Consider the following 22,523-nt stretch of genomic DNA (forward strand, 5'->3'; position numbering starts at 1 on the left):
CTGCAGAATTGCTGCTTAGCCAGTTGGTCCCCAGCCTGTAGCAATGCATGGGATTCTTTCTTCCTAAGTGCAGGACTCTGCACTTGTCCTTGTTGAACCTCATCAGATTTATTTTGGCCCAATCCTCCAATTTGTCTAGGTCACTCTGGACACTGTCCTTACCCTCCAGCGTATCTACCTCTCCCTCAGCTTAGTGTCATCTGCGAACTTACTGAGGGTGCAATCCATCCCATTATCCAGATCACTAATAAAGATATTGAACCAAACTGGTCCCAGGACCGACCCTTAGGGCACTACGCTTGATACCGTCTGCCAACTAGACATCAAGCCATTGATCGCTACCCATTGAGCCTGACAATCTAGCCAGCTTTCTATCCACCCTATAGTCGATTCATACAGCCCATACTTCTTTAACTTGCAAGCAAGAATACTGTTGATCATACCAAAAGCTTTGCCAAAGTCAAGATATATCACGTCCACTGCTTTCCCCATATCCACATCTGACAAATAATTTTGAATGGCAAAGAAATTTGAGAAAACTGCAGTATGTTGCAAACAATTTGCAAGGAAAAAAAGAGGCAAAGTTTGGCTGATAAAAGGTTTTTTTACAAATGACTCATCCAGCTTACTCGGACAAGTGTAACATGATAGGTGCACAAGACACCATGTCTCCATTTGACCTGGTGTCTTCTCATTTACTGAAACACACCGTACCATTTAACTTAACAGTAAAAACTTTAATGCAGACTCAGAAACTTTCCCCAAGGCATCATGGGAGTTGTAGTCTCTAATGCTAGGTTGCAGCACACAGGCTTCCCCCTGGAACACTCCCAATAAAGTTCAGAGGCCTCGCTACTAAAGGGTGCCTACACCCTTTTACCCCCTGGCTTGCATCCTGCAGTCTAGGGTTCTCTAGCTCCACTACTTCAGCCCTTTTTTCCATCTTTCCTAGTGTCTCTGTTCCCTCCTGACACGGGCCCCTCTTCTTCCCAAATGGGAAGGGGTTCCAGTCCATCCCCAACACCATTGGATGGGGGATGGGAGGCAACCTATCAACCCACAACCCCAACCCTTTTCCTCTTGAATTTTTCCCAGTCCTCCACAGGTATCTTGGCCATTGGGCAGAGTTCTTTCACCCCACGGATACACTCCAGCCTCAGCCACTCCTCTGGCAAGATCCAGTGTGGCTTTCCCACATTTTTACTTGCCAGTGAGCACCCTGAGGCAGTGTCCACTTGACCTCTATCCTGTCTCTTCACCACTTTTACAGTGACAGTTGGCATTTTTCTCCGCCACTCCCCCTAGGTCCCAGTGCAACTACAAAATTCAACCAGCCCACAGTTCATCTAGGCACAGACTCTTTTTATATGTTCCTGTCTCCCACATTGGTAGTAGGTGATTTCTCGACTTCCTGAAGGAGTTACTTTTGTCTCCTCCCTTTTCCCCCCTCATCTGGCTTTACCCCTGAAAAATTTCCAACTTTCTTTCTCAGCTCTGGTCTCTTTAACGGGCACAGCCCCCTTTTGGGAAAGTCTACTTGCTCATACTCCTCGGCATGAGCGGCAGGTATCATAGGCTGGGGGAGGCTGTGCCTGATGTGGCTCCACCCATGCTCTGCGTCCAGACCCCTTCCCGCAGATCCTTTGTCTTTCCTGCTCTTCCCTAGCCCAGGCTGGATGGGGCGGCAGGGCATGCCACCAGGACTCAGGGCGCTGGGGGGGCAGCCTAGGATTGGGGGCACTCAGGCAGTCTGGGATGGGGGGGAGGGCGTGCTCTGGGATGGGCTCCTGCAGGCAAGTGGGCAGAAGGATGAAGGGTGGGGCCTCGGGCAGAAGGGGAGGGGCCAGGGGCTAGCCTCCCTCAATGACCAGTTCACTGGCCGCCCACACTCTGTGAGTTTGACTGCCACTTCCAGTGTCATGGGTTGATGCCTCATAAGTCATACTTGGGAGGTTCTCAGGCAGGCTTTGAAGAAATTGATCCAGAATCATGGAGTCCATAATTTCATCCACGCTCTATATACCTGGCTTTAAACAGTGGGTAGCCCAGTCCATTAATCTTTGGGTGAACAACCTGGGCCATATAGCTCTAGCCCATCTAGTGACTTGAAACTTCTGCTGGTACTGTTCTGTTGACAGGCCAATTTGGCCTAATATGGTTGACTTAACATCCTAATCTCTGGCCTGTTTGTCACTTAGGCCATGTAGGCTGCTTGAGCCTCCCTTGCAACATGGGGTGGTGACAAGAGGGCCCACATTCCTCTGTCCCAGAAAGCTGCTATCACTACACTTTCAACTATCACTAGAAATGCACTGGGGTCATCCACAGGCCCTATTTTACACAGGCCAACACCCTGTGTCTGACTACAGTTCCCTGTAACAGGACTCACCAGTTTCTGAAGCAACTGTTGCTGCACCTGCACCTGTTCTCTGACAAATTCCTGCAGGCTATTCTGCTGTTCCACCTGCCCACCACCAGGGATTGTCTTTGCATTGGTGTGATTGTTGGAAGGACTCCATAGTCTTTTGGAGTTCCTCCTGCTGGTCATCCACCACTACAGAGTCTGCTCCATCCCACAGATGCTAAATCCTTGCAGTGACTTCCCCCATTTGTTTCTCTGTCACCATGGCTGCAGAAATTGGATCCCAGACAAGCCCCCGTGTGTAATGGGACATGCTCTATCCCTGTCTTCTGATGCTGCAGAAACCTCTGAGATGCTGGCCAGTAAGCGGCAACTTGTGTGATTTATTTACATTCCCATCACCAATACAGGCTCATGTCACAAATTATTTGTAGCACATCTTTACCTTTAGCCTTTTCCTGCAGGGTCAGAGAAAACCTTCCCTGTGATCTTTGAACATACTGGGTTCAGCTAACTCAAGTCCTCTCTCCCCAACTTCCTTCCTGTATCTTTCTTACATCCTTCAGCTATTGACTAATTGGCTCATGTAGCCTCCCAGCTTGATGAGCCAATGTATTTGCACCTCTCCAATCAGCCTTCTCCTTCTCTGATACCTAAGTGATCAGAAATGCTGGCTCAGCTGCTAGCTTTTAGCCCCCTATCCACATCTGCCCTAGGGGAAATTTCTTCCTATCCATTGTTGTCTTGTGCTCTGGATGTGAGAGTGTATATCCCTTCCAATATTGAGGGGATGAGGAGGAAATAGGGGGAAGATGACATTGTGGGAAAGCTTGGTCACAGATACAGGTTTTGCACTTTGTTCTGAAGGCACTGAGGTTTTTGTTCATCTTGATCCTAAGGTGGTCACCTTTGTTGGAATGAAATAAGGGAAAACCACATGAAAAATAAGAGACAGGATTATTCTGATTTTACAGAAACCGATTTTTGGAAACAGATTGTATAAAGTCAAGTGCACGCGGCCACACTAAGCACGTTAATTTGGCGGTGTGCGTCCATGCACCAAGGCTAGTGTCAACTTCCAGAGCGCTGCACTGCGGGTAGCTATCCCATAGCTATCTCATAGTTCCCACAGTCTCCTCCGCCCATTGGAATTCTGGGTTGAGATCCCAATGCCTGATGGGGCCAAAAATTTGTCGCCAGTGGTTATGGGTAAATGTCATCAGTCAATCCTCCCTCTGTGAAAGCAACGGCAGACAATCGTTTTGCATCCTTTTCCCTGGATTGCCCGGGTAGACGCCATAGCACGGCAACCATGGAGCCCATTCAGCCTTTTTTCATTGTCACCGTATGTCTACTGGATGCTGCTGACAGACGCGGTACTGCAGCACTACACAGCAGCATCCCGTTGCCTTTTGCAAGTTGGCAATGACAGTTACCAGTCATACTGTACCATCTGCTGCTGTCATGGGTGCTCCTGGCTGGCCTCGGTGAGGTCGGTTGGGGGCACCTGGACAAAAATGGGAACGGCTCCCCAGGTCATTCTCTTCTTTAAGTTTTGTCTAATGGAGAGTCAGTCCTACCTAGAACATCAGGCAAACCTACTAAAGAACCAGAGAGGCAAACAGCCACTCTGAGTCAGAGCCCCAGACAGCCCGCAGAAATGATGAGCTGCATGCCATTCTAGGGGGTGCCCCTGCAACAACCCCACCTGTTGCTTCCCTCCTCCCCCACCCCTCCTGGGCTACTGTGGCAGTTATCCCCCCATTTGTGTGATGAAGTAATAAAGATGCAGGAATAAGAAACAACACTGACTTTATCGCAAGCAGAGATCAAAGGGGGGAGGGGAGGGCGGTTGGCTTACAGCGAAGTAGAGTGAACCACCATTCTGCCCTTGCTCAGCCTATAGCTGAAAATGGGAATCTGTGACAAGCGCTAGGAGAGAAGCACAGGAAGGACTGAATCTCCATTTGTGTGTGGGCCTTTGGTTGACCCTGGTAAAATACAAAATGTCCCAGGGTATGTATGTTGGGGCACCGTTCTAAATGGCAGCTTAATTTTTTTATTTGCAGCAGAATGTAGAGGTATACGCATCTGATTGTGAGCCTGGTAGCAAGGGGTAGGCTGGGGTAGGCGCGACGCACGGTGCTGCTGACTGGGGAGAGCAGCCTGAGGCAGAAGCTTCCAGCTGGCATGATATTCCAGGCAGGACTGAATCTCCATTAGACAAAACTTAAAGACGAGAATGACCTGGAGTCATTGCCTTTTTTGCCCAGGCACCCCCGAGGTCAGCCAGGAGCACCCACGGGATGACGGATATCAGTCATACGGTACCATCTGCCATCCACAAGGCAAGGCAAGGCAAGGGGATGCTGCCGTGTAGGGCTGCAGCACCGCATCTGCCAGCAGCATCCAGCAGACATACAGTGACATTGAAAAAGGCGAGAAATGATTTTTTTATCTTGGCTTTCACGGGGGGGCGAGGGGGGCACTGATGACATATACCCTGAACCACCCGCGACAATGTTTTTGCCCCTTCAGGCTTTGGGAGCTCAGCCCAGAATTCAAATGGTTTTCGGAGAGTGCGGGAACTGCGGGATAGCTACAGTCATCAGTCTCCCCTCCCTCTGTGAGTGTCCATTTGATTCTTTGGCATTATGGTATGCTTGTCTCAGCTCCATAAGTTTCACACAGCACTGTGTTGAGCCCCTGTTGTGGCCTCTGTCCATCATGGCCTTGGAGATTTTTCAAATGTTTTGGCATTTTGTCTTTTGGAATGGAGTTCTGATAGAACAGATTCATCTCCCCATACAGAGATCAGATTCAGTATCTCCTGTACAGTCCATGCTGGAGCCAATGGTGTAGCCAGGTTCTAAGAGCAGGAGGAGAAAACATTAAAAAGGCATCTCCACTTGGCTCCTTCTCCGGCCGCTCCGCACCCATTCCTTGGCTGGCTCCTCTGGCCGCGCGGCCCCCCATGGCTCCTCCGGCCGTGCCGTGCCACCCCCACGGGCCCCCACATGGCTCCTCCGGCCATGCTGCCCCCTCCCCATGGCTCCTCCAGCTGTGCTGTCCCCCCCTTGCCTGCAGGATCCCAGCACTGGCCTGGCAGGCCAAGCTTCAGAGAGGAGTGTGGGCCCTGCCTGCTGGTGCCATGGTAACCCCTAACTAAGGCACCACTTTTGGAAAATGTGCTAAGGGGAAGCGGCTGCTTCCCCTGCACCCCCTCTAGCTACGCTACAGGCCGGAGCTCTTTTTTGATTCTGGGACGGCATGGTCACCTGTGCTGATCAGCGCTCCATGCTGGACAAACAGGAAATGAAATTCAAAAGTTCGCGGAGCTTTTCCTGTCTACCTGGCCAGTGCATCAGAGTTCAGATTGCCGTCCAGAGTGGTCAAAATGGTGCACTGTGGGATAGCTCCTGGAAGCCAATACCGTCGAATTGCAGCCACACTAACCCTAATTTGAAATGGCAATACCGATTTCAGTGCTACTCCCCTCGTCGGGGAGGAGTACAGATATTGTTATTAAGAGCCCTTTATATCGAAGTAAAGAGCTTCATTGTGTGGACGATGCAGGGTTAATCCGGTTTAACACTGCTAAATTCGAGATAAACTCGTAGTGTAGACTAGGCCTTTGTTTTAAGGAACATTTTAGGGAAACACCATTTCCCTTAGCATAGCATGGATTTCTCTCTCAAGTGTACATTTCTACTGCCTTCAAATACACAATACAATTACCATCAGCTTCAATTTAATGTTTACAATGGTCAAGAGACATCCCTTAAAATAAGGGAGGGGTGGTCACCCTATTTGATCCCTTACAGAAGTCGGTTCATCAGTTCTGGCCTAGTCACTAGTCTAGAGAAGCTAACCTACGAACTCATCTAGCTAAAGCCAATATTGTAGACCCTGCACAATCTGGATTTCCATCCACGGCATAGGACAGAAACTGCATTAGTGGCTCTGTTGGATGATCTCTTTTTTTGATGGACACTGGGCAGAGATCCATTTTCATCCTTCTGGACCATTTTTCAGCATTCAACATTGACCTGCTTGAAAGAGGATGCAAGGTCCAGGAGAACGTGCTGAAATGGTTTGAGTCCTTCCACTCAAGGTGAAGTGAAGGATCAGTCCTCTCTCAAGTGCTATTAAATATCTATATGAAACCTCTAGAACTGGTAAGACATCACAGACTCAAGTTCCAGAATTATACAGATGACACCCAGCTCTATATTTCCTTCACCTCATATGATAACACCACTGTCACTAAACTGGCTTAGCACTTGGCTGAGATTAGCTCCTGGATGAAGAAAGGCTGGTTGAAGCTACACATAAGCAAGATGAAGCTTATGCTGGTTGGTAGCAGGAAACATTTTGAGGCACTTTGGTTGACCTCCTTTGGTTGAAGATATACGGCCATAATTGGTCAATTCAGTCCTCAGTTTAGAAGTGCTCCTGGATTCCTCATAGACACTAATCTCATATATAGTAACATCTGTAAGTAATGCTTTCTACCATCTCAGTTAGCAAACAGACTGCATCTCATCCTGGTGCACAATGACCAGACCTCAGTAATACACATCTTTTGTCACCTACCAGCTGGACTACACCAATACCTTGAGCCCTTAGGACACTCCAAGTACTGCAGAATGCTGCAGCATGTCTCCTCAACAATACAAGCTACCGTGAGCACTTCTATCCTGTTCTCTACTGTTTCCACTTCCTTTCCATAGACTATATAGCCAAGTTAAAGCTACCGGTCTTTATTTAAGACACTCAATGGTGCGGACCCAGGGTAACTAAAAGATCACCTGAAGCTCCCGGATTAGGACCATGGTCAACAATTCAGCTCCTCAGGCATAATGGAGCTGTCCATGGCAAAGGTAAGCTCATCTGTGCATGAGGCCAGGGGGTAGTCTAAGGCCATGAAAGGAACTGGTAAAAAAGCTAAGAACTGCCTGAAACCTCACAACTTTCTGTTTGTGCCAAGAGTAAGTTGCATTTCTCTGACCGTGCCTTCAATAACAAACACACACAGTTCAGCAGACATATAATAACCAAATAAACCTTCTGTCATAAACAGATAGTTAAGGGTTAATGTCTCTTTTACCTGTAAAGGGTTACAAGCAGTGAACCTGGACCACCTGACCAGAGGACCAATCAGAAGACAAGATACTTTCAAATCTCGGTGGAGGGAAGTCTTTGTTTTGCGTTGTTTGTTTGGCTGTTGTTCTCTCTGGGTTCTGAGAGTAACCAGACGTACCTACAGGCTCTCTAATTTTCTATTCAAATAGTAAGTAACAGTAGAAGGCGGTTTAGTCTTTTTGATTTTCTTTATTTGCAAATGTGTATTTTGCTGGAAGGATTTTAATTTGTATTTGTGCTGGGGGGAAGGCTTCTCTCTAGTGTCTATAAGCTGAAAGATCCTGTAACCTTTACCATCTTAATTACAGAGACAATTTTTACTTTTTTCTTTCTTTTATTAAAAGTTTTTCTTTTTTAAAACCTGATTGATTTTTTCCCCTTGTTGAGGCTCAAGGGAATTGAGTCTGTACTCACCAGGGAATTGGTGGGAGACAGGGAGAGAGAAGGGAGGGGGGAAGGTAGAATTCCTCTGTTTTAAGATTCAAGGAGTTTGAATCACAGTGATCTTCCAGGGTAACCCAGGGAGGGAAAGCCTGGGAGAGGCAATGGTGGGGGAAAGGGTTTACTTTCCTTGTGTAAGATCCAGGGGGTCTGGGTCTTGGGGTCCTCAGGGAAGGTTTTGGGGAGACCAGAGTGTACCAGGCACTGCAAGTCCTGGTTGGTGGCAGCACTACAAGATCTAAGCTGGTAATTAAGTTTAGAGGAATTCATGCTGGTACCCCATCTTTTGGATGCTAAGGTTCAGATTGGGGAATTATACCATGACACCTTCACACAACTTTCCCTTTTAAATAGTGATTAAAAAAAATTATCACAATTAATCGCACTGTTAATAAGAGAATACCATTTATTTAAATATTTTTGCATGTTTTCTACATTTTCAAATATATTGATTTCAATTACAAACAGAATACAAAGTGTACAGTGCTCACTTTTTATTTATTTTTATTACAAGTATTTGCACTGTAAAAAACAAAAAAATATTATTTTTCAGTTCACCTAATACAAGTACTGCAGTGCAATCTCTTTATCATGGAAGTTGAACTTACAAATGTAGAATAATGTACAAAAAATGCATTCAAAAATAAAACAGTGTAAAATTTTAGAGTCTGCAACTCCACTCAGTCCTACTTCTTGTTCAGTCATTTGCTCAGGTAAACAAACTTGTTTGTATTTGCAGGAGATAATGCTGCCTGCTTCTTTTTTACAATGTCACCTGAAAATGAGAACAGGTGTTCTCAAGACACTGCAGTAGCGGGTGTCGCAAGATATTTATGTGCCAGGTGTGCTAAAGATTCATATGTCCCTTCATGCTTCAACCACCATTCCAGGAGACATACATCTATGCTGATGATGGGTTCTGCTCAATAACAATCCAAAGCAGTGCGGACAGACACATGTTCATTTTCATTATCTGCCACCAGCAGAAGGTTGATTTTCTTTTTGGGTGATTTGGATTCTGTAGTTTCCGCATCAAAGTGTTGCTTTTTTAAGACTTTGAAAACATGCTCCATACCTTGTCCCTCTCAGATTTTGGAAGGCACTTCAGATTCTTAAACCTTGGGTTCAGTGCTGAAGCTATCAGAAGAAATTTCACATTGGTACCTTCTTTGCGTTTTGTCAAATCTGCAGTGAAAGTGTTCTTAAAATGAACAACATGTGCTGGGTCATCATCCGAGACTGCTATAACAAGAAATATATGGCAGAATGCAGGTAAAACAGAGCAGGGGACATACAATTCTCTCCCAAGGAGCTCAGTCACAAATTTAATTAACTGCATTATTTTTTTAATGAGTGTCATCAGCATGGAAGCATGTCCTCTGGAATGGTGGCTGAAGCATGAAGATGCATATGAATGTTTAGCATATCTGGAACCAGGGCCGGCTCCAGGCACCAGCGAAGGAAGCAGGTACCTGAGGCAACCAATAGAAAGGGGTGGCACTCCATCTGTTAATGGGGCGGCACGTCCGGGTCTTCGGCAGCACTTCGGCGGTAGCTCAAGCACTCCATTTTAGTTGTCGTCGGAAATTCTGCGGCGGGTCCTTCACCTCATCTCTTCCTGTTCGGCGGCACTTCAGTGGCAGTTCAATCGGGTTTTTCTGTTTGCTTCTTGTTCTTCGCTGCTTGGGGCAGCAAAAAAGCTGGAGCCAGCCCTGTCTGGCATGTAAATAACTTGCAATACTGGCTACAAAAGTGCCAAGCAAATGCCTGTTCTCGCTTTCTGGTGACATTGTAAATAAGAAGCTGGCAGCATTATCTCCTGTAAATGTAAACAAAGTTGTTTGTCTTAGCGACTGGCTGAACAAGAAGTAGGACTGAGAGGACTTGTAGGCTCTGAAATTTTACATTGTTTTGTTTTTGAGTGCAGATATGTAATAAAAAAAATTCTACATTTATAAGCTGCACTTTCATGACAAAGAGATTGCACTACAGTACTTGTATGAGGTGAACTGAAAAATACTATTTATCATTTTTGCAGTGCAAATATTTGTAATAAAAAAATACACACTTTGATTTCAATTACAACACAGACTACAATATATTTGAAAATGTAGAAAAGCATCCAAAATATTTAATTAATGTCAATTGGCATTCTATTGTTTAAGAGTGCAATTAAAACTGCAATTAATCATGATTAATTTTTTTAATCATGATTAATTTTTTTAAGTCAATCGCGTGAGTTTACTGCGATTAATCAGCAGCCCTACTTTTAAGAGAAAAGGGAGAGAGCATCATATGTGATAGATAGTCACGGAGCTTAATGCACTTCTGGAAAGCACACATACTACAGTGATGAGGGCTGTATAAAAACCTGAATAGAAAGAAGAGTCACAGAGAAAGTGTGTCACTTATGCTCACTCTTGAGGTTATGGCTCCATTGTCTCAGTATAACACAGCTGTTGTGGAAGGTCATGATCACCCAGAAAGAGAGGGTCCCTCAGATAAATTGACCTCTCCCATGAAGGGCTTTGAATATGAGGGTTTGAATCTGACAATGATATTGAACGAGAAGCTAGTGTTGGGCTCTCAGGGCGCTGAGTTGTATTCTGAACCAATTGCAATGTTTACAGATGTATGGTTTCGTTCTTAGAGACAGTGTATTAAAGTAACTGAACCTGGAAGTTATAAATTATGGGTCAATGTGGGCGTGGCAAATCCAAGACCCAAAACTGGTGTGCAGGGAACAGCGTAACTGGGAAATCTTGCTGCACTCCAAGTTCTGAATGGCAGAGAGAAGTGTAGGGAGATGTGTTGCTTAGCATCCTTGCTGGGGCAGGTATATCTATTTTAAGGGAAGAGGGTGAGATTGGTCTGTGCTAGTTACACTAGTGTGGGGACAAGTGGGTGTTGGGGGTCTGCGCTGCTAGGAGGGTGGTGCTCAGAAGAGAGACTGACTGCAGCTGAGGACTGTAGCTGTGACTAGTGGAGATCGGTGCCCTGACATCATGCCGGGGCGGCTCTAGGTATTTTGCCGCCCCAAGCATGGCAGGCAGGCTGCCTTCGGTGGCTTGCCTGCGGGAGGTCCCTGGTCCCGCGGATTTGGCGGCATGCCTGCGGGAGGTCCTTCGAAGCCACGGGACCAGCGGACCCTCCGCAGGCATGCCACCGAAGGCAACCTGCCTGCCACCCTCGCAGCAACCAGCAGAGCGCCCCCCGTGGCTTGCCACCTCAGGCACGTGCTTGACGTGCTGGTGCCTGGAGCCGCCCCTGCATCATGCTGTGTATGTGGGGGGTATCTGTGTTTTTTGGAGGAGCTCAGTGGGAGGCTTAGTAGATGAGGCAGGGCTCCATGCTGCCAGAGAGGTGGGGGCTGTAGCAGACACAAGGCCATTGTGAAGAAACTAAATTAATTCTTTGCATTGGTCTTCACAGCAGAGGTCCTGTTGTGTATTTGGTTATCATGGTTTTTGTTCCTATGGCAACTGAGTTAGATTATTAGGGGATAGCCCAGCCAGCTTCGGCCGGTTAGGCGAGCTCTGTGTCTGTAAATAAATGATAGTTTTGTTAGCTGTCTGCTGTCTGGCCTAAAGTGATTTCTTCCTAAACCGGCTGCCCCCAAGGATATAACAGGTCCCCACATCCAAGCCATTCTACTGAGGTGACAAATCTGAGGAACTCTCCCAGACTGAGCTGTCAGTAGAAGAGGTTTTGGAACAAATTAGTAAATTAAACAGTAATAAGTCACCAGATTCAGATGGTAATCATCCAGCAGTTTTGAAGAACTCAAATACACCTCTACCTTGATATAACGCTGTCCTCGGGAGTCAAAAAATCTTACCGTATTATAGGTGAAACCTATAATAGGTGAAACCTATACTGAACTTGATTTGATCCACTGGAGCACGCAGCCCCCTCCCCCCCGAGCTCTGCTTTACCGCGTTATATCCAAATTCGTGTTATATCGAGCGGTGTTATATCAGGGTAGAGGTATATATGAAATTGTAGAACTGTTGTCCATAGGCTCTGGCTTCCTCTGGGCCCTGTGGATGCTCAACCCCTTGCTCCACCAGAGGCCCTGCCCCCACCATCCCCTTCCACCCAACTCTCACCTCCGCCCTGCCTCTTCCCACCTCCACCCCACCCCTTTCCCCAAGCTCCCACCTCCGCCCCACCTCTTCCTGCCCAGTTTTGCTCCCTCTCCCGAGCATTCTCTGTCCCCACTCCTCCCCCTTTGCACCTCCTGTATGCTGCAGAACAGCTGATTTGTGGCAGTCAGGGAGGCGCTGGGAAGGTGTGGGAAGAGTTGATCGGGGCTGCCAGTGGATGGGAGATGCTCGAGGGGAGGGGGATGCCAGTGGGTGCTCAGCACGCACTAATATTTTTTGGTGGGTGCTCCAGCCCTAGAGCACCCACTGAGTTGGCACCTATGCTATTGTTCCTTAATCTATAACCTGTAATATATTACTTAAATTAGCCTCTGTATAGTAAAGATAGAATTATCAGACATGTAGATGAATGTAGATGAATTCCTAGACACCACGGTGCAAATAAGTGATGGTCACATTAACACCACCCTATACTGAAAACCTACTGACCACTATGCCTACCTTCATGCCTCCAGCTTCCATCCCGGACACATCACACAATCCATTGTCTACAGCCAAGCACTGAGGTACAACCGCATCTGCTCTAACCCCTCAGACAGAGACCAACACCTACAAAATCTCCACCAAGCATTCTCAAAACTACAATACCCACACGAGGAAGTAAGGAAACAGATCAACAGAGCCAGACGTGTACCCAGAAGCCTCCTACTGCAAGACAAACCCAAGAAAGAAACCAACAGGACTCCACTGGCCATCACATACAGTCGCCAGCAAAAATCCCTCCAACGCATCATCAGGGATCTACAACCCATCCTGGACAATGATCCCACACTTTCACAGGCCTTGGGTGGCAGGCCAGTCCTTGCCCACAGATAACCTGCCAACCTGAAGCATATTCTCACCAGTAACTGCACACCACACCATAGTAACTCTAGCTTAGGAACAAATCCATGCAACAAACCTCGATGCCAACTCTGCCCACATATCTACACCAGCGACACCATCACAGGACCTAACCAGATCAGCCACACCATCACCGGTTCATTCACCTGCATGTCCACCAATGTAATATACGCCATCATATGCCAGCAATGCCCCTCTGCTATGTACATCGGCCAAACTGGACAGTCTCTACGGAAAAGGATAAATGGACACAAATCAGATATTAGGAATGGCAATACACAAAAACCTGTAGGAGAACACTTCAACCTCCCTGGCTACACAATAGCAGATCTTAAGGTGGCCTTCCTGCAGCAAAAACTTCAGGACCAGACTTCAAAGAGAAACTGCTGAGCTTCAGTTCATCTGCAAATTTGACACCATCTGCTCAGGATTAAACAAAGACTGTGAATGGCTTGCCAACTACAAAACCAGTTTCTCCTCCCTTGGTTTTCACACTTCAACTGCTAGAACAGGGCCTCATCCTCCCTCCCAGGCACTCAAGCAGCGGCACAGACAGCTGCAGCGGCACAGGAGCCAGCCAACAGAGCTGCTAACAGGGGAGTTTCAGTGGGAGTTTCCAGGGGGAGGTTACAGGGGACACCAAGGCAGAGAAACTAGGAAGTCAGACAAGGGAAGGGGCAGGGGTCTGCCAGCAGCCCAGTGCTTGTTGGTGGCCTGTGGTGCGGTGTGAGGCGTGGATTGCCAGGCACAGAGTTGGAAGGTTATGATGGAGGCGGAGGCAGCAGGTAGAGACACACTGAGGATGACAGGATGCAATAGCTGTGGCATGTACATGGTCCTGGAGGGGGCACCTGAAAGGAGCTTTGTCTGCATGAAGTGCCGCCTGATAGAGCTGCTGGAAGAAAAGATAAGAGGACTGGAGATGCAGGTGGAAACTCTGGCTGAGTTTAGAAGGGGGTTTGAGCAGATTACGGAACACAGACATGATGAGACACAGGGGATAAGCTCAGACGAGCGGATAGAAGCAGGACCAAAGAACTCTGAGGAGGGGCTGCTGGGTGAGGAAAGTGGACGGTGGAAGCATGTGACTAGGAGAACCAGGCAGAGGAAAAGACGGGCCAGCGATGGAGAAATAGAACTCAGGAACAGGTTTGCTGAGTTGGGAAATGAAGATGGAACACAGCAGGCTGCTGAAGGAGAGAGGGCAAGGAAAAAGAGATGAGCAACTAGTCCTGCAGAAGGAGGGGAGGACTCAATGGAGGCAACACCAAGTATGAGCCCTAGGAGGATTGTAAGGGAGAATACAAATCGAGAGGACTTGCGGCCAGCTGGTGTGGGGGATAGACCGGAGAATCACACTGTCGCCAGGAAAAGGCAAGTCTACGTGATTGGAGACTCTTTACTGAGAAGAATAGACAGGCCTGTAACTAGACCTGATCGGGAGAACAGAAGGGTGTGCTGTCTGCCAGGGGCTAAGATACAGGATGTGGACCTGAGGCTGAATAGGATCCTAGCGGGAGCGGGAAAGAATCCGTTGATTATCCTTCATGTGGGAACGAATGATACGGCTAGTTACTCGCTGGACTGTATCAAGGAGGACTATGCCAGACTGGGGAAGACGCTCAAAAAAATCGAGGCTCAGGTGATCTTCAGTGGGATTCTGCCGGTTCCTAGAGCAGGGCGACGAAGGAGTGACAAGATTATGGCGATCAACAGATGGCTCAGGCATTGGTGTTATAAGGAGAGCTTTGGGATGTACGGTCATTGGGAAGCGTTTACGGATAGACAACTGTTTGCTCAGGATGGACTTCATCTAAGTAAGGAGGGAAATAGAATTCTAGGATGGAGGCTCGCTGACCTCATCAAGAGAGCTTTAAACTAGGAAGTTGGGGAAGATGGTTGGGAGATGTTCAGGAGATCTCCACGCCGGAATATAACCTGGAGAGGGAAGTAAACATAGTGAGAGGGGATACCCTTGCGGACCAAAGAATTGATCCAAGGAGGAATAGTGGAGTAGAAACCAGATTAACAGGTGATGCTGGTGGTAGAAGGTCTGTGCATGACGGGGGAAAGAATGTCACTGATGCCAAACGCCAAAAATTAAAATGTCTGTACACTAATGCGAGGAGCCTAAGTAACAAGATGGAGGAACTGGAGCTACTGGTGCAGGAAGTGAAACCGGATATTATAGGGATAACAGAAACCTGGTGGAATAGTACTCATGACTGGAGTCCAGGTATTGAAGGCTATGTGCTGTTTAGAAAAGACAGAAAGAAAGGCAATGGTGGTGGAGTAGCCTTGTACATCAATGATGAGATTAACTGTAATGAAATAAGAAGTGATGGAATGGATAAGACAGAGTCTGTCTGGGCAAAGATCACACTGGGTAAAAAAGCAACTAGATCTTCCCCTGAGATAGTGCTTGGGGTGTGCTATAGACCACCGGGATCTGATTTGGATATGGATAGAGGCCTCTTTAATGTCTTTAATGAAGTAAACACAAAGGGGAAATGTGTGATTATGGGAGACTTCAACTTCCCGGATATAGACTGGAGGACGAGTGCTTGCAAGAATAATAGGGGTCAGATTTTTCTGGATGTGATAGCGGATGGATTTCTTCATCAAGTAGTTGAAGTACCTACGAGAGGGGATGCCATTTTAGATTTGGTTTTGGTGAGCAGTGAGGACCTCGTAGAAGAAATGGTGGTAGGGGACAACCTTGGTTCGAGTGATCGTGAGCTGATTCAGTTCAAACTAGATGGAAGGATAAACAAATGTAGATCTGGGATTAGGGTTTTCGACTTCTCGAGGGCTAATTTTAAAGAGTTAAGGAAATTACTTAGGGAAGTGGATTGGACGGAGGAACTTGTGGATTTAAATGCAGAGGAGGCCTGGAATTACTTTAAGTCGCAGCTGCGGAAATTGTCGGAAGCCTGCATCCCAAGAAAGGGAAAAAAAAACCATGGGCAGGAGTTGTAGGCCAAGCTGGATGAGCAAACAACTCAGAGAGGGGATTAGGAAAAAGCAGAAAGCTTACAGAGAGTGAAAGAAAGGCGGGATTAGCAAGGGAAGCTACCTTGGTGAGGTCAGAACATGTAGGGATAAAGTGAGGAAGGCTAAAAGCCGCATTGAACTGGACCTTGCAAAGGAAATCAAAACCAATAGTAAAAGGTTCTACAGCCACATAAATAAGAAGAACACAAAGAAAGAAGAAGTGGGGCCGCTATACATTGAGGATGGAATGGAGGTTAAGGATAACCTAGGCATGGCCCAATATCTAAATAAGTACTTTGCCTCAGGTTTTAATAAGACTAGTGAGGAGTTTAGCGATGATGGAGGGATGATAAACGGGAATGTGGATATGGAGGTGGATATTACCGCAACTGAGGTAGAGGCCAAACTTGAACAGCTTAATGGGACAAAATCGGAGGGCCCAGACAATCTCCATCCGAGGATATTAAAGGAACTGGCGTGTGAAATTGCGAGCCCGTTAGCGAGAATTTTTAAGCAATCGATAAACTCGGGGGTTGTGCCGTACGACTGGAGAATTGCTAACGTAGTTCCTATTTTTAAGAAAGGGAATAAAAGTGATCCGGGTAATTATAGGCCTGTTAGCTTGATGTCTGTAGTATGTAAGGTATTGGAAAAAATTTTAAGGGAGAAAGTAGTTAAGGACATAGAGGTCAATGGTAATTGGGACGAATTGCAACATGGATTTACTAAAGGTAGATCGTGCCAAACCAATCTGATCTCCTTCTTTGAGAAGGTGACGGATTACTTAGACAAAGGAAATGTGGTAGATCTAATTTACCTCGATTTCAGTAAGGCGTTTGACACGGTTCCACATGGGGAACTGTTAGTTAAATTGGAAAAGATGGGGATGAATATGAAAGTTGTAAGGTGGATAAGGAACTGGTTAAAGGGGAGACTCCAGCGGGTCGTATTGAAGGGTGAACTGTCAGGCTGGAAGGAGGTTACTAGTGGAGTCCCTCAAGGATCGGTTTTGGGACCGATCTTATTTAACCTTTTTATTACTGACCTTGGCACAAACAGCAGGAATGGACTAATAAAGTTCGCGGATGACACAAAGCTGGGGGGTATTGCTAACATGGAGAAGGACAGGGATACTATTCAGGAAGATCTGGACCACCTTGTAAACTGGAGTAATAGTAATAGGATGAAATACAATAGTGAAAAGTGCAAGGTCATGCACTTAGGGATTAATAATAAGAATTTTAGATATACGTTGGGGACGCATCAGTTGGAAGCGACAGAGGAGGAGAAGGACCTTGGGGTATTGGTTGATAGCAGGATGACTATGAGCCGCCAATGTGATACGGCTGTTAAAAAAGCAAATGCGATTTTAGGATGCATCAGGCGAGGTATTTCCAGCAAGGATAAGGAGGTGTTAGTACCGTTATATAAGGCGCTGGTGAGACCCCATCTGGAATATTGTGTGCAGTTCTGGTGTCCCATGTTCAAGAAGGATGAATTCAAACTGGAACAGGTCCAGAGACGGGCTACTAGGATGATCCGAGGAATGGAAAACCTGCCTTATGAAAGGAGACTCAAAGAGCTTGGCTTGTTTAGCCTGGCCAAAAGAAGGCTGCGGGGGGATATGCTTGCTCTATATAAATATATCAGGGGGGTTAACGTTAGGGAGGGAGAGGAATTATTTAAGTTTAGTACTAATGTAGGCACGAGGACGAATGGGTACAAACTGGATATTAGGAAGTTCAGACTTGAAATTAGACGAAGGTTTCTAACCATTAGGGGAGTGAAGTTCTGGAACAGCCTTCCGAGGGAAGTAGTGGGGGCAAAAGACTTATCTGGCTTTAAGACTAAGCTTGATAAGTATATGGAGGAGATGTTATGATAGGATAGTTTAATTTGGGCAATTGATCTTGGATTATCACCAGATAAGTCTGCTCAATGGTCTGCGGGGAGATGTTGGATGGGATGGGAACTGAGTTACTGCAGAGAATTCCTTCTTGGGTGCTGGCTGGTGAGTCTTGCCCACATGCTCAGGGTTTAGCTGATCGCCATATTTGGGGTCGGGAAGGAATTTTCCTCCAGGGCGGATTGGCAGGGGCCCTGGAGGTTTTTTCGCCTTCCCCTGCAGCGTGGGGCATGGGTCGCTTGCTGGTGGATTCTCTGCAGCTTGAGGTCTTCAAACCAATTTTGAGGATTTCAATAACTCAGTCCTGGGTTAGGGGTTGTTATAAAAGTGGATGGGTAGGGTTCTGTGGCCTGCCTTGTGCAGGAGGTCAGACTAGATGATCATATTGGTCCCTTCTGACCTATGAGTCTATGAGTCTATGATTGAACTAACCTCGTTATCTCTAGCTTGCTTCTTGCTTGCATATATATAACCGCCCCTGGAAATTTCCACTACATGCATCCTACGAAGTGGGTATTCACCCATGAAAGCTCATGCTCCAAAACATCTGCTAGTCTTTAGGTGCCACAGGATTCTTTGCTGCTTTTGCAGCTTAATATGTTATGTTGGGGAAGAGTCAACATGGCTTTTTTAAGGGAAATCATGCCTCGCCAACATTCTAAAATTCTTTGAGGGCTTCAACAAGCATATGGACTGGCGTGATCCAGTGGATATAGTGTACTTGGACTTTCAGAAAGCCTTTGACAAGGTCCCTCACCAAAGACTTTTAAGCAAAGTAAGCAGTTATGGGATAAGAGAGAAGGTCCTCTCATGGATCAGTAATTGCTTAAAAATAGGAAACAAATAGTAGGAATAAATGGTCAGTTTTCACAGTGGAAAGAAATAAATAGTGGGGTCCCCCAAGGACCTGTACTGGGACCTTTGCTATTCAACATATTCATAAATGATCTTGAAAAGGGGGTTGAACAGTGAGGTGTCAACATTTCCAGATAATACAAAATTACTTCAGATAGTTAAGTTTAAAGCAGACTGTGAAGCATTACAAAGGGATCTCACTAAAGTGGGTGACCGGGCAACAAAATGGAACATGAAATTCAGTGTTGATAAGTGCAAAGTAAGGCAAATTGAAAAAAGATAATCCCAACTATACATATAAAATAGAAGGGTCTAAATGAATGAACTGTTATCACACAAGAAAGATCTTGGAATCATCATGGATAGTTCTTTCTAAACATCTGCTCAATGTGCAATCTCACTCAAAAAAGCTAACAATGGTAGGAACCATTAAGAAAGGGATAGATAATAAAACAGAGAATATCAAATGCCACTGTATAAATCCATGGTACACCCACATCCTGAATACTGCAAAATATCTATATATTAGAATTGGAAAAGGAATAGAGAAAGACAACAAAAATGATTAGGGGTATGGAACAGCTTCCATATGAGACGAGATTAAACAGACTGGGACTGTTCCGTTTAGAAAAGAAAGCCTAAGGGAGAATATGATAGATGTATACAAAATTGTGAGTGGTGTGGAGAAAGTGAGTAGGGAAGTTCTATTTACCTCTTCACATAACACAAGAACCAGGAATCACCCAATGCAATTAATAGGCAGCAGATTTAAAACAAACATAAGGAAGTACTTCACACAATGCAGTCAACCTGTGGAACTTGTTACCAGGAGATGTTGTGAAGGCCAAAAGTATAACTCGGTGCAAAAAAGAATTAGATAAGTTCATTGAGGATACGTCCATCAATGGCCATTAGCCAAGATGGTCAGGGACACCACCCCATGCCCTGGCTGCCAGTAGTTGGGACTGGGCCACAGCACACTAGAACTCACTTTGAAGCATCTGGTGCCGGCCATACTGGGTCAGATCAAAAGTCCATCTAGCCTAGTATCCTGTCTTCCTACAGTGGCCAATGCCAGGTGCCCCAGAGGGAATAAACAGAACAGGAAATCATTAAGTGATCCATCCCGTCGCCCATCCCCGCCTTCTGGCAAACAGAGGCAAGGGACACCACCCCTGCCCTCCCTGGCTAATAGCCATTGATGGACCTATCCTCCATGAATTTATCTAGTTCTTTTTTGAACCTTGTTATAGTCTTGGGTTTCACAACATCCTCTGGCAAGGAGTTTCACAGGTTGACTGTGCTTTGTGTGAAAAAATATTTTCTTTTCCTTGTTTTAAACCTGCTGCCTATTAATTTCATTTGGTGACCCCTACTTCATGTGTTATGAGAAGGAGTAAATAACACTTCCTTCTTTACTTTCTCCCCACCAGTCATGATTTTATAGACCTCTATCATATCCCCTCTTAGTCATCTCTTTTCCAAGCAGAAAAGTCACAGTCTTATTAATCTCTCCTCATATGGCAGCCATTCCATATCCCTAATAATTTTTGTTACCCTTTTCTGAACCTTTTCCAAGTCCAATATATCTTTTTTGAGATGGAGTGACCACATTTACACGCAGTCTTCAAGATGTGGAAGTACCATGGATTTACATTGAGACAATATGATATTTTTTGTCTTATTATCTATTCCTTTCTTAATGATTCCCAACATTCCGTTTGCTTTTTTGACTGCCACTACACATTGAGTGGATGTTTTCAGAGAACTATCCACAATGATTCCATGATCTTTCTTGAGTGGTAACAGCTAATTTAGACCCCATCATTTTATATGTATAGTTGGGATTATGTTTTCCAAAGTGCATTACTTTGCATTTATCAAGATTGAATTTCATCTGTCATTTTGTTGCCCAGTCACTCAGTTTTGAGAGATCCTTTTGTAGCTCTTCACGGTTTGCCTGGGACTTAACTATCTTGAGTGGTTTTGTATCATCTGCAAATTTTGCCACCTCACTGTTTACCCCTTTTTGCAGATCATTTGTGAATAAATTGAATAGGACTAGTCCCAGTATAACACTACTATTTACCTTTCTCCATTCTGAAAACAGACCATTTATTCCTACCTTTTGTTTCCTATCTTTTAACCAGTTACCAATCCATGAAAGGACCTTCTCACTTATCCCATGACTGCTTACTTTGCTTAAGAGCCTTTGGTGAGGGACCTTCCACTGGATCCCCCTTGTCCACAAGCTTATTGACCTCCTCAGAGAATTCTAGTAGATTGGTGAGGCATAATTTCCCTTTACAAAAAACATGTTGACTATTCCCCAACACATTATGTTCATCTATATGGCTGACAATTTTGTACTTTACTATAGTTTCAACCACTTTGCCTGGTACTGAAGTCTGGCTTACCAGCCTGTAATTGCTGGGGTCACCTCTGGAGTCCTTTTTAAAAATTGGTGTCACATTAGCTGTCTTCCAGTCATTTGGTACAGAAGCTGATTTAAATGATAGGTTACAGACGACAGTTAGTAGATAGAATAATGGGCTAGGTAGAACATTGGTCTTAGCAGTATGGCCATTTTGAGTGTGCTGGGGAAGGGATATCTTTGTTGATGTTGGTGGAGGTCATGGGGGAGGGATGCTGTTTGCTGGGGGATGTCTCTCTCCAGCTAGGGAGATCACTGGAGGTGTTTCTGAGGTTGGTGGAGGTGCCGGTGTATTGGGGAGGTTGTGGGAGGGAACTGTGTGCAAGGAAAAGTCTCTCTATAGCTGAGGGTGGTGGTCACTGCATGTGTTTGTGCTGGGGGTGAGATCAGTCGGAGTTTCTATGTCTGGTGGGAGTAGAGGAGTGGAGGTGATTTTATGGCTGGGGGGTAGCCAGGGATAGGTCATGGGGAGGCTGAGTGCCAGGGAAGAAGGGAGGTGTGGCTCAGGGTGTCAGTGCTGAGGGGTGATCGGTGTGGGGGTAGTTGGGGGTGTATGCCAGGGAGAGAGGACGACAGGTTTGTGCTGGAAGATGGAGGGAGGTAGCCGAGGGGAGGTCATGGGGGCTGGGGATCAGGGTGTCTGTGCTGGGGGGGTGCCAGGGAAAGAGGGGGGTTATGCTGCAGGAATATTGGGGGGGTGATAGCTGGGGGTATCCCAAGAAGGAGAGGGCTGTGTGGGGTGAGATGGGGGCTAGACAAAGATGTCCCAGGGAGGAGGGAGCTGTGCGGGGGGAGATGGTTGGGTAGATGGGTGCCCTGGGAGGAAGGGACTGTGTGGGGAGATATGGGGGATAGACAGAGTGCCCTGGGAGGAGGGGACTGTGCGGAGGGAGATGGAGGTAGACAGGGGTACCCTGGGAGGAGGTGACTGTGTGGGGGGAAATGGGGGATAGACGGGGTGCCCAGGGAGGAGGGGACTGTGCAAGGAGAAGATAGGGGGTAGCAGGGGGAAGATGGGGGTAACCATGGCGTGTCCTGGGAGGACGGGGCAGTGTGGGGGAGATGGGGGTAGCGCGGGGGGATGGGGGTAACCAGGGGGGCCCAGGGAGGAGGGGGGGAGATGGGGGTAGCGGGGAGGGATGGGGGTAACGAGGGGTGCCCAGGGAGGAGGGGGCTGTGTGGGGGAGATGGGGGTAGCGGCGGGGAGATGGGGGTAACCAGGGGTGCCCAGGGGGGAGGGGGCTGTGTGGGGGAGATGGGGGTAGCGGGGGGTGTGTGATGGGGGTAACCAGGGGTGCCCAGGGAGGAGGGGGGGAGATGGGGTGGGGGGGATGGGGGTAACCAGGGGTGCCCAGGGAGGAGGGGGCTGTGTGGGGG

Source organism: Gopherus flavomarginatus, chromosome 22, assembly GCF_025201925.1.
Source record: "Gopherus flavomarginatus isolate rGopFla2 chromosome 22, rGopFla2.mat.asm, whole genome shotgun sequence".
Taxonomy (NCBI): domain Eukaryota; kingdom Metazoa; phylum Chordata; order Testudines; family Testudinidae; genus Gopherus; species Gopherus flavomarginatus.